At 42.7% G+C, this 11050-nt stretch overlaps 2 long non-coding RNA genes across 2 annotated transcripts; one reads left to right on the forward strand and one right to left on the reverse strand.

Annotated features, from left to right (window-relative positions):
- Nucleotides 1-1616: 1616 nt before the first annotated feature.
- Nucleotides 1617-4626, forward strand: LOC116663774. The gene is made up of 3 exons (XR_004320103.1): nt 1617-2055; nt 2523-2744; nt 3218-4626. It is a non-coding gene; the product is annotated as an uncharacterized LOC116663774 (long non-coding RNA).
- On the reverse strand, nt 3685-7582 carry LOC116663775. The gene is made up of 3 exons (XR_004320104.1): nt 7122-7582; nt 6080-6165; nt 3685-3819 (listed from the first exon to the last, which is right to left on the reverse strand). It is a non-coding gene; the product is annotated as an uncharacterized LOC116663775 (long non-coding RNA).
- Nucleotides 7583-11050: the final 3468 nt, after the last annotated feature.

Raw genomic sequence — 11050 nt, forward strand, 5'->3', positions numbered from 1 at the left:
TTTTTTTTCTCTGTGAGCTACCACAAGATCTTGTGCTATACAGTATAATCTTGTTTATCTACTCTACAATTTTGAAATCCCATCTATCCCTTCCTACCCTCCGCCCCCTTGGCATATAGGTTGATGGCTTTGATAGTATAAGAACCAAATTTAACATCAAATATTGGTATCTGTGGAAGGGAACCATTTCTATTCAGACTTCCTTTCTAAATCTAACCTATGCTTCTCACCATTTGAGTTTCAGAAGTCCTCTACATTTTGCATTGGAAAAAAATCTATACATATAGTTTATAACAGATAAATTGTTTTTTAATTACCATCAGTGATTCAGTAATTAAATTCATTTTATTTCAACTTTCCAAAAGTCATTATTTTTTTTTTTAAGGCATTATCGTTCTGAAGCTGTTAATGTATGTTACACACTGGCATTTGCAGGCAGTAACTTTCTCATCCCTCGCTAAGACTTCCCTCTCCCTCCTCCTGTCCTTCCCTCACAGAGCTGACTTGAGCATCTTGGACTTCAGACACGGTTTTTGAAACACTCTTTGCTATTCTGGAAATAACTCTAAAGATTCGAGGAGAAAAATTATACCCCTGAGACAAAGATATTAATTCACAACATTTGTGCAAGGCAAGCATTTAAACCCTTACATAGAAAACACTTCGCTCCTTGATGTTTTAATCTTCCTTCCAGTGCGAAAACATTCTTTTTCCTTCGTAAGGTTGTCATTTCTGTCAAGACTGAAAAGATCTGGTTAATTTGATGGCCACTTAAGTGCAAAGAAACAGGGAGACGGGGGGAGGAGACAGGGGTACCACCAGTCTCCTTTCTGATGGGCTGTCTCCGCAATTATTTCTCCAGGGACAACCTGAAAGATTGACCCTCCCCACCGAGTAACTGGCCCCACTCCTCACACCCCCTTCCACCCACCACAATGGCCCAATTCTCAGTTGGGCTCCACACTCTGTTCATTTTTGCACACTGCTTCTGTTGAAAGCACGGATGAAAATATCAGGGGAAGCCATCAGCTTTGACGCTCAGTACCCGGACAGCTGACACTCTATTCTCTACCTTCTTTTTCTTAAAATTGACAGAGGTGCCCAGGTGTCTGTCAGTCACCAGCTCCTGGACAGCCGCCAGCCGGTCAACCCCTTACAGCAAAGTGGGGAAGCTGGTGACAGGCAGTATCAGGAAATCTAAGAAATCAGCTAGTTAGGAGGCTCTGTTGGAACCTGTCCGTGTCCTTTGGGATTCGTCCCTGCGGCAAGCCTCATAAACACCCTGGGATACATTCAAATCCTGAGAACCCACCCTCCACCCCAAGAAAACTTTGAGGAAGAGTTTCTTTCTCTCTTTACTGTATGAAATGAGCTTCTTTATCCCACATGTTGAGAGCCAGCCCCTGGGCCAGGGGCAGAGACTGGATCACCGCCACGTCCCACCTGGGAGCAGCACCTTCAGTTACGTCTTCAGTGACAAAGGTCACTGCAGGATGCCATGGAAACCCCTAGGAGGCACCACCAACCTAGACCGGAGGGCCAGGGAAGCCTGGAGGAGGAGGAGGTGCTACTTGAAGTTCTGAAGAGTGAGGAGGAAGGAGCCAGGCAGGGAGGAGACTGGGTGTGGGGGAGGGGGAGGGACTCCAGGCAGAGGAAGCTGACGGGGATGAGCTCCACCCCAGGAAGAGGGCAGGAGCTGTGACCCACAGGCAGAAGTCAGCATGGCTGTGGGGTGAGGACAAAGAAGGGCTTGTGAGGCTGCAAAGGTTACCCTAGAGGCTTTGGGTTTTCTTCTAAAGGGAACCACAGAAGAGCTGGCTTGAAAAAGGAAGTTATGCTTAGAGGAAAATGTGGACAGGAGTGAGATACGGAAAGTCAAAGCTCACGGACAGGCGTGGTAGCCTGCTGGAGGAGGGCAGAAGCTGCAGTGACAGGACCAGGGGTCTCCCAGCGTGTCACTTACAGGTGCCGAGGTGAGGCGACCAGTCACCCAGTAGGGGACACGGGAGAAAGGAGGCAGCCGGGAGTGAGGCGGAGGCTTGCAGTTTAGACTTGGTGAGTGTGAATGCCTGTGGGACACCCAAGTCGATGTGTTCGGTGGCTGTTTAACGTGGAACTTAGAGAGAAGAATCTGGGTTGGGGAACAGTTGGTCGTTATGTGACCAGGGTTGCTCATGTGTTGATCCAGATAGAGCATTCACAACAAAGATAGGAAAGGTGAGGAAGGGACAGGACCCTGGAGGACCCAGGTTAAGGGACATGGCATAAGTGGCATCTGGAGAGAAGTGAAGGGTGGGTGTGTCGCCCGAACCCAGCGTGGGTGTTTGTGTCTTAGGTCACGAAGATTTCAGGACTTGGCACTGGCTGGGCAGACGTCACTCTGCATATCAGAATAACATTTGTGACTCACTACCTTCTCAACTGAGCAAACTCAAAAGAAGCCCCAAGCAGCCCTCAGAGTCATTCAAGCCTATTTTCCTGGTTCCCCAATCTTAACTCTGATTCTTTGTCTGATACTTTAGGTGCTAACCAGGCGCTAGACATTACAGAATTTGAGGCAATAGCTGGAGAAAAGGTGCTGGGAAGGGATCAGGCCAGGCTTACTTTTAACCCCCCGATGGCAGCCTGCAGCCCTCCCCCTGCAGGGCAGGCTCAAGACGGATCTGCAGCGAAGAAGGAATCTTGGCATCTCCTAAAGGATAATCCCAGGGAAGTGAAGGGACTTTCCCAGAATCACGTGGCTGGTGAGTGGCAGAGCCTGGATTTCTGGTTTTTAAATCATGCTTCCCCACCGCCAGAGAAGCCTTGTGCAGCACCTGCCTCCATTCAGGTCAGAGCCATTCAAGTTCAGGACACACACCAGCACATAGAAAGGAAAAAGGAAGATATGAGGGGTGGGCATCGTTTGTGTCCCATGTCCTAGACATGTCTGGTTAATGTCTTTCCCCGTCCTTAGGTCATAACTTCTGGCTTCTCAAGGGGGTTCTGGAAGAAACAGCAGCAGGCAAACAATGAAAACCTATGACTCCTGCCCTCTCTGGGCTCCTCCTAGGGCAGAGGTGGGAGGGAGGAAGTGGCCACAGCAAACGCCTTCTCCAGGCTGCTATGGCTCTTAGCTGAAAGCTTCTCTTCTGGTTCCCCAGAGGACACCCCCTGCTCGACCCCAAACAATGCTATCAGCTTCCTATTAACTAGCCATCTGTTTCCCCTTTCCCAGGACAGTGCAGCCCGGGAGCAGAGTCTGTGAGCTGATACCCTGCGTTTTCACAGGTGCCGCACAGGAGGCGTGTTTCCTCCTCCATCTTTGTGGCGGTCGTCTGCTCTGACCTGTTATCATTCTCGGCTGAACCCCTCAGGAGCTATTTTCAACTGAGCTAAAATCACACGATGTAAAAGTCATGGGTGAAGTTTTATTCAGGACCTTACTGAGGATAGAGCCTGGGGACTCAGCCTCTCAGATAGCTCTGAGGAAATGTTCCCAAGAGGTAAGGGAGGAGCCAGGATATATATGAAAATTTTTGCTGGGAAAAACATGTAGTCAAGCATAAAAAGATAATTGTTAGTCACAAAGAACAGACATCTCAAGTTGGTGATTTTAGTGCTTTTCTATGTATGGAAACACACAAGAATCTGAGGTCACTGAAAATTTTCCTTCAATATGTATTTTAACTATTTCGAGACTAGTAATTCCAGAGCACAGAATGCTGCCGTTTCTCCCCATCCTGCATTCCCCTCAGGGAGCACTGTTGGTGGGGACTGCGGTGGCTGATGGCTTGATCCTTGCAGAACCAGAATGGCAGGCAACGTTTTTTCTTTGCACTGCATAAGAAGGCGGAGAAGGAGAATGGGACAAGCTGTGAGCAGGGACGTGAGCCGCCCCACCCGGCTCTGCTGCTCAATCAGCAGGCCCCTGAGACTCCTGATTCCTCAGATTTGGCTTCATCATCCACTGAAGATGAAAAGCCACAATGGTAATAATTGAACTGACTCCCTCCATAGAGTAAATCAAATGAACTAAAGACCCCAGAGGGCCTTCCAAGTGCTCAAGGGCTCTGTAAGCATGGTCCTCCCCACATGAAAGACTGTATATGTAATACTGTTTTAACTCCCAAATAATATCCAACAAATGAGTGTTATTGGATATTGCAAGTGGATATCCAGCAAAAGGAATAGATAAATACATTCATGTGCATTATTTTCATGGAATACTATGCAGTGGTCAAAAAAGCAATGAAAGAACTTTGGAGAAGTAGATTGGCACTACCTAGTAAGGTTTCAGACATAATATATCCTGCACTTCAGCATTCCCCCCACCCCAGGTATAATCTCTGGAGAAATTCTCTCACATATGCACAAAGGAAGGCAAATTCAAGAATGTTTTATAACTGCATTGATTGAAATAGGAAAAAAGTAGGGGAGAGGGAACCACCTAAATGCACACTAATTGAAGAATAATGATTTATATCACATTCTTGCAGTAGAATACACTACATCAAGGGGAATGAATGAATCTGAACCACCCACTTCAGTTTTTTTTCTTCTTTTTTCTTTTTACTGAAGTATAGTTGATTTATAATATTGTGTTAGTTTCAGGGGTACAGCAAAGTGGCTCAGTTATACATTCCCATACATATATGTATTCTTTTTCAGATTCTTTTCCATTATAGGTTACTAGAAGATACCAAATATTGTACATACCCTGTGCTATACAGTAGGTCCTTGCTGTTTATCTATTTTATATATAGGAGTGTGTATATGTTAATCCCAAACTCCTAACTTATTCCTATCCTTACCCCCTTTCCCCTTTGGTACCCATGGTTTGTTTTCTATATCTGTAAGTCTATTTCTAGTTTGTAAATAAGTTTATTTGTATAATTTTTTTTTAGATTCCACATATAAGTGATATCATAGGATATTTGTCTTTCTCTGTCTGACTTACTTCACTTAGTATGATCATCTTTAGATCCATCCATGTTGCTGCAAATGGCATTATTTCATTCTTTTTATGGCCGAGTAATATTCCATTGTATATGTATGTAAATATATACATATATATATATATATATATATATATATATATATATATATATATATACACCACATCTTTATCCAGTCATCTGTCAGTGAACATTTAGGTTGCTTCCATGTCTTGGCTGTTGTGAATAGTGCTGCTATGAACATTGTGAGTGCGTGTGTCTTTTCGAGTTAGCGTTTCCTCCAGATATATATGCCCAGGAGTGGGATTGCTGGATCATATGGTAACTCTATTTTTGTTTGCATACCAATAGAAGAACATTTATATCACATTCTTGCAGTAGAATACACTACATCGAGGGAAATGAGTGAATGTGAACCACCCACTTCAGTCTGAATGAATCTCACAGACATAAATGTGAGTGACAAAAGCAAGTTGCAGACAATGTGTATAGAATTATACCATTTGTATAAAATCTGGAAATATGCAAAGAATCTCCAGTGGTTATAGATAAAAACCTAGGTAGGCAATGAATAAGAAATGCATGGGAATGAGAAACAACAAATTCAAGATCATGTTTGATTCAGCTACTGGGGAGATATGTTCAATGTTCTGGTAATCTTTATTTGTTAAGCTGGGTGGTAGGTACGTGTGTTCTCATTGTATTATTTTCAGACCTTTCTGAAGTATTTCATAATCATTTTAATGAGGGAGTTCTATTATGTACTGACCTAGAAAGATAGCTGCAGTATAGGGTTAAACCAAACAAAACACATGTTAGCATAGGATTCTGTTTTCATATAAGAACTATACGTGTGCGTGTGTGTGTGTGTGTATGATTGGTAAACACAGGAAAAAAGTCTAGCAGTTTGTATGAGAGTGTCAGTAGAGGACACTTCGGTGAGTTGGGATTAAAAGGTAAAGGAGACTTTCTTTGCTTTTTTCACTTCTTACTTCATATATTCCTCTATCACTCATGTTTATTACAAATACCATGTAATACCTTTGGAATTAAAAAATAAACAATACATGCATGAATTCAAATAATACGTGAACTACACACTTCTAACATATTCTTTCAACAAATGTTTGCTAAGCACTTACCATGTAATTCAGACTCTGGGCTAGATGCTGGGGATACCATCATTAATAACAATGAATACTGCCCTGGTTCTCATGGACCTTGTATTCTGGTCAGAGAGACAGACATTAATCAAATCATCACCCGGTGATATGTAAATGGTACCAGCATTAAATATTACAGACAAGTGGTGCAGAATATTCACTCTATTCAGGGAGGTCAAACAAGCCATCTCAGCGGTAGAAAGCTGTGATTTTTGAAAAGGAGGAGTTACCTGGGAGAAGTGGGAAATATATACTAAGACAAGGACCAGTACGTGCAAAGACCCTGTGGCAGGCAGGAGCACAGCAGAATGAAGGAAGGGCTCCTAGAGCTGGTGGTGTCATGTGCTAAGACAAGAAATTCTACAGGAAGAGCAGGTTTAGCTGGGGTGTGGCTGGGAGGTTTTGATATATGAGTTCCAGAAAAATGTCATATGATTCACAGTGCTCCTAGCAATCCAGGAAAGGAGAAAATCCAGATAATCATTGGACAAATGATAATAACTCATACTTACTGAGCACTTACTATGAGCCAGGCACTGTTCTAAACACTGAATGTATGAACTAGTTTAATCCTTACAACAACCTTATGAGGTAAATACTATGGTTATGCCCATTTTACAGATGAGAAAACTGAGAAGCAGATGGAAAGACATAAGAGCACAGACATTTTAGTCATATCTATACAACCTTCCATTGTGTTACTGTCACAATGCCTGTTATCTGTGGGGACCTCAAAAACATTCGGTCCAGAAAGCTGTGACCTGTTAGCTGAAGATATATGGCAAATTTTCTACTTGATATGCACACATGATTTCTCTTCCCCTGATGGAAAAACGTTAGCTATTTGTCAACAATTTGAATTATAGGTGCACTATAATTAATAAATAATAGCAAACTTTCCTCATTAGAAGTTTAAGAAATGACCCAAAAGAAACAAAACAAAGCAAAACAACAGTAATAACAACAAAAAAATCCCTGCCCATCTGGGCAAAAAGGATCATAAATGCTGTCATAAACTCACCTGCATTTTAGACAGGTGCCTTTCCAACATGAGGACTTAACGTTCATGAAGTGACATGTCTATAAGTTAGGAAGGATGATGCCAGCCGACTTTGAACCATAAACAGTTTTCAAACATTTTACTAACACAGAATGTGCCCCCTTAAAAATAAGCTAGAAATGGCCACATAATGCAACACCATGCCTCAAATTCTGCCACAGACGGTGCTCCTTCAAAAAGTCTGGCCTTAATTACCATGTAGATTATAACTAGAGTTGGATAGTCTCATGGCAAGAAACATCGCTCCCCATGCCAACCTTTAAACCATTAAAGGCTCGCTCAGCATAAAGCTGACAAGTCAGTCCGACCGAAACCAACGTGCCCAGGCCGGTGGGGCGGCCCCGCGGAGCCTGGGGCTTGGCTGTGCCCTGTCAGCTGCTCTTCCCTCCCCAATGAGCCTTCATTCCCGCTTTATATTTATATCCCAGCTGCTGCAAAAGGGCATGGCTGTGCCACCCAGGCAGCAAAAATAGAATGGGGGGGAATAACCATCACATTACGAACCAATCGGTTTCTAAACCACAAAGCAGGAATTTTGGACTATTCAACTTCACGAAAGAACTTTTATAAGACACAAAATGAAGTCACGCTTTCTATGGCTGCCTGATACAAGTATTTTGTGGCTGGATTTTTTTTCCCCCAATATGAATCACTCTGAGAAGGTTTCTAAATTTGTCTGTGGTATCTATTCTGTAGCATAACACATGAGAGAAAATGAGGCCAGCTCTGAAATTACACACAATCCATGTACAAACCACAATATTGCTCGAATCTACAACTTTAAACGTTGAGCTGCAACTCGGGGAAGAGAATTGGTCTGAGGATGGGGAAGACTTGGGTTGGAATCTTTGCTCTATTACATTCAAAATTAAGTTTCTTTGCTGATTCCCAAAATGGGCTGGCTCTATCCTTGGTCACTGTGGGGATCAGAAGATAAGCCTGCATGTGCCTGGCAGTAATGCATTTTTTTGTTTTTAGTGCAGACACTACGTTCACTGCCTTTTCAGTGGGTGCTGTTCAGTACCTGCATATTTGCTTGGTCCATGTATTTTTTTAATCCAACCCATTCTAGGCCACCCATGATAACACACCTTTTAATGTAAATCATATTTGGATTTACTGGTCTTAATTAAAAAGGTGTGTCATTTCCTTATGTGGGAAACCTACAGCACATAAAACTAGGCAAGAAATGACCTGTTTAGCAAAGTCATACTTAAAGAGTAAGAACTGGGACCTCTTGACTCATGGCTCCCAAACCATTAGAGAGGCTCCCAACACACCCAAAGGCAAGTGCCTGTCGGAAGAGGTTATTTATGGGAGGAGGGAAGAGGCAAAATGGGAAAATTAAAGTTATTGTTAACATGATGAAGTCATCAAACTCAACAGCTGGATGGGAGCTTAGAAGCCTCATCTGATCTGAGTTTTTAGATTGCGAATCTGATGCTAAGGAAGGCAGGTGGGTTGCCTTGGTCACCTAGTGTAACATGGCTCAGCGGGAACTAGAACACAGTCCGATGGATGGACTTGGGTCCACAGGTGCAAGAAAGGACCACCTTAAACCGATACTAGTAAAAGACCAGGTACCATTTTCTAAATAGTTCTTGGAGGAGCCATGTGTTTTAAGTGACAATGTCCTTTCATCGTGAATAAAGGGCCCTTTCGCCACATCCCTGATACACGTGCGCTGGAAGATTGAAGGTTACCAGTTTTACTGGAGGGGATACTAGTACTGAATGCCATTCTGTCATGGGGCTTTCTCTTCCATGTGACAAACGGTAGAAAAGAATGTAAGATGTAACCAGGTGAGAGGGGAAAACAAATCAGTAAACATCTTTCCAGTTAATACAGTTCCCCTTACCAGGGAGATAGTTTATAGAGCTGCTAGGGGATTGCACACCTTCCGAAAGGCAGCCCGCAGGTAAAGGACATTGGCTGTCTGAAAACTAACCTGAGAATCCTGAAGGGTAGAAGGAAACCTCAGTGGGCGTTCACGGTAACTGGGCACCAAATCCGTGACAAACAGCCGTGGTCTCAGATTCACGGAACCGAATCACAGGGATTCTGCTGTGGAACTACTTGTCAAATTCCAGTCAGAGTCAGGGTTTGTTTTCGTTTTGTTTTGCTTCTCCTGTGCTCTTGAAGTTGACTATCAGCAAACTCCAGTTGAAAAATCTCAGTCATGGAAGGAAGAACCTGGTTGTATTAAGTTGCAAGATTAATTTGCCCATTGTGGTTGCCTTCTGGTTTAGCAATTAATAAAATGAGACTCACTTTTAGGAAATAGCTGGCTATTTCTTCATTAAGTCAACAAACTGAGGGGAGCAGGAAGGGACTGTTCTAGATTAAAAGAGACTTAAAACACATAGCCAAGTGCAATGTGTGGACCTTGACTGATCCAAATAAACAACTCTAAATGGCATTTAGGGACACTTGGGCAAATTTGGGGGGAAAAAGATGAGTATTAGATACAACTGAGGAAATACTATTAATTTTGTTAGGTATTGTGGTTAGGTAGGGAAATGGCCTTACCTTCTAGAGAAGCATAGTCCGTATTTAAAAGAGAAATGTCATGATATTATCAGAACTTTAAAATAATTAAGTAAAAAGTAATAGATGATACAAATTAACTAGTTTCTACTATAATTACTGGCCACCCAAAGCAAAGAGACCTTGAGATTCCCATAGGAGAAAGAATGGCCAGCCTTTAGACAGCCCTTGACCTGGTTTATAATGTCCATCTAGTTCCATCTACTACCATGGGAGCTGTATTTCTTTTATATTCCTTAAAAGAAATGAAACATTTTACATTTGAGTATTAGGATCCTCTGAAAGGGGAAGATTACTAATTTTATAAGGATATAATTTTATGATATTGTTTTTAATTATAAAAATGTCTTTAACAGTCCTTGGTTTTGGCTGTGTGATGGTCTGGGGCAATGGAGTTCTGAGCAGCAAAAAGAGGGGACGGAAGAAAGCTAATTTATCCCCTGATAAATTGGAAAGTTTTTTTTTTTTTTTTAAAGTGTTAAAGACATGATCAGAAATGTTAGCATCCTTTACTCCACTTATAGTTTGGTTAGGCCAGCTAAAGGATATCCAACGAGTGGGACAGAAAGTGTGGAAAGATGGTCTAATGTGGTTTCAAAAGGGTGGGCTTCGATCTTTCTTGATCTTATCAGTGAATATTTACTGAGTGCTTGTGATGTGGTGAGAGCCACGCCCGGAGTCAGCCCCTGCTGTTGGATGGGAGATGTATTTGAAACAGGCACCACCAGGGCTTCCTGCAGACTCCCTCCCTCCTGTGAGCACAGCTATGATGCATGCTCTCCCCGAAGTATTAGCTCTGGCAGTTGCTGCCTGGCATTTGCAAGAAAAAACCAAGGACACACCATGAGGTGTATTTTCAACTCTCTGTTATTTAAAAAGAAAGTCATCAGGTTCTGCAATGTTGGTGAAGACAACTGGTCACCAGGAGGGGAGCCATAGGTGATGAAAAGTTTGTCCTGCACCGTCCTCTCCTGTTCCCAGTTCTTCTCATGACGAAGAGCCCCAAGTGGAGACAGCTGGGGACCGTGAGAATTCTCTTTTGGCATCAATGGAATTATTTTTCTGATCTTCAGGGGATCACTCCCTCATTAGCACCACATCCTTACCAAAAGAGCTAGTAACATCACTGCACCTCTCCCCGTACCATCTCTTTTAATTTTTATCTCTTTGCTTTTACAGAGAGAGACTTAGAAACTGCTTGAAAAGATTACTATAAATAGCCTAATCACAGTATCAACAAACATGCTTTTAAAAAAAACCTCTTAGAAATAATTGTCCATTTGCCGAGTAATTAATTAACACCCTAGCACTCCTTCAAAGGAAAGCATGACACACTAGCACAG

Source organism: Camelus ferus, chromosome 5, assembly GCF_009834535.1.
Source record: "Camelus ferus isolate YT-003-E chromosome 5, BCGSAC_Cfer_1.0, whole genome shotgun sequence".
Classification (NCBI taxonomy): Eukaryota; Metazoa; Chordata; class Mammalia; order Artiodactyla; family Camelidae; genus Camelus; species Camelus ferus.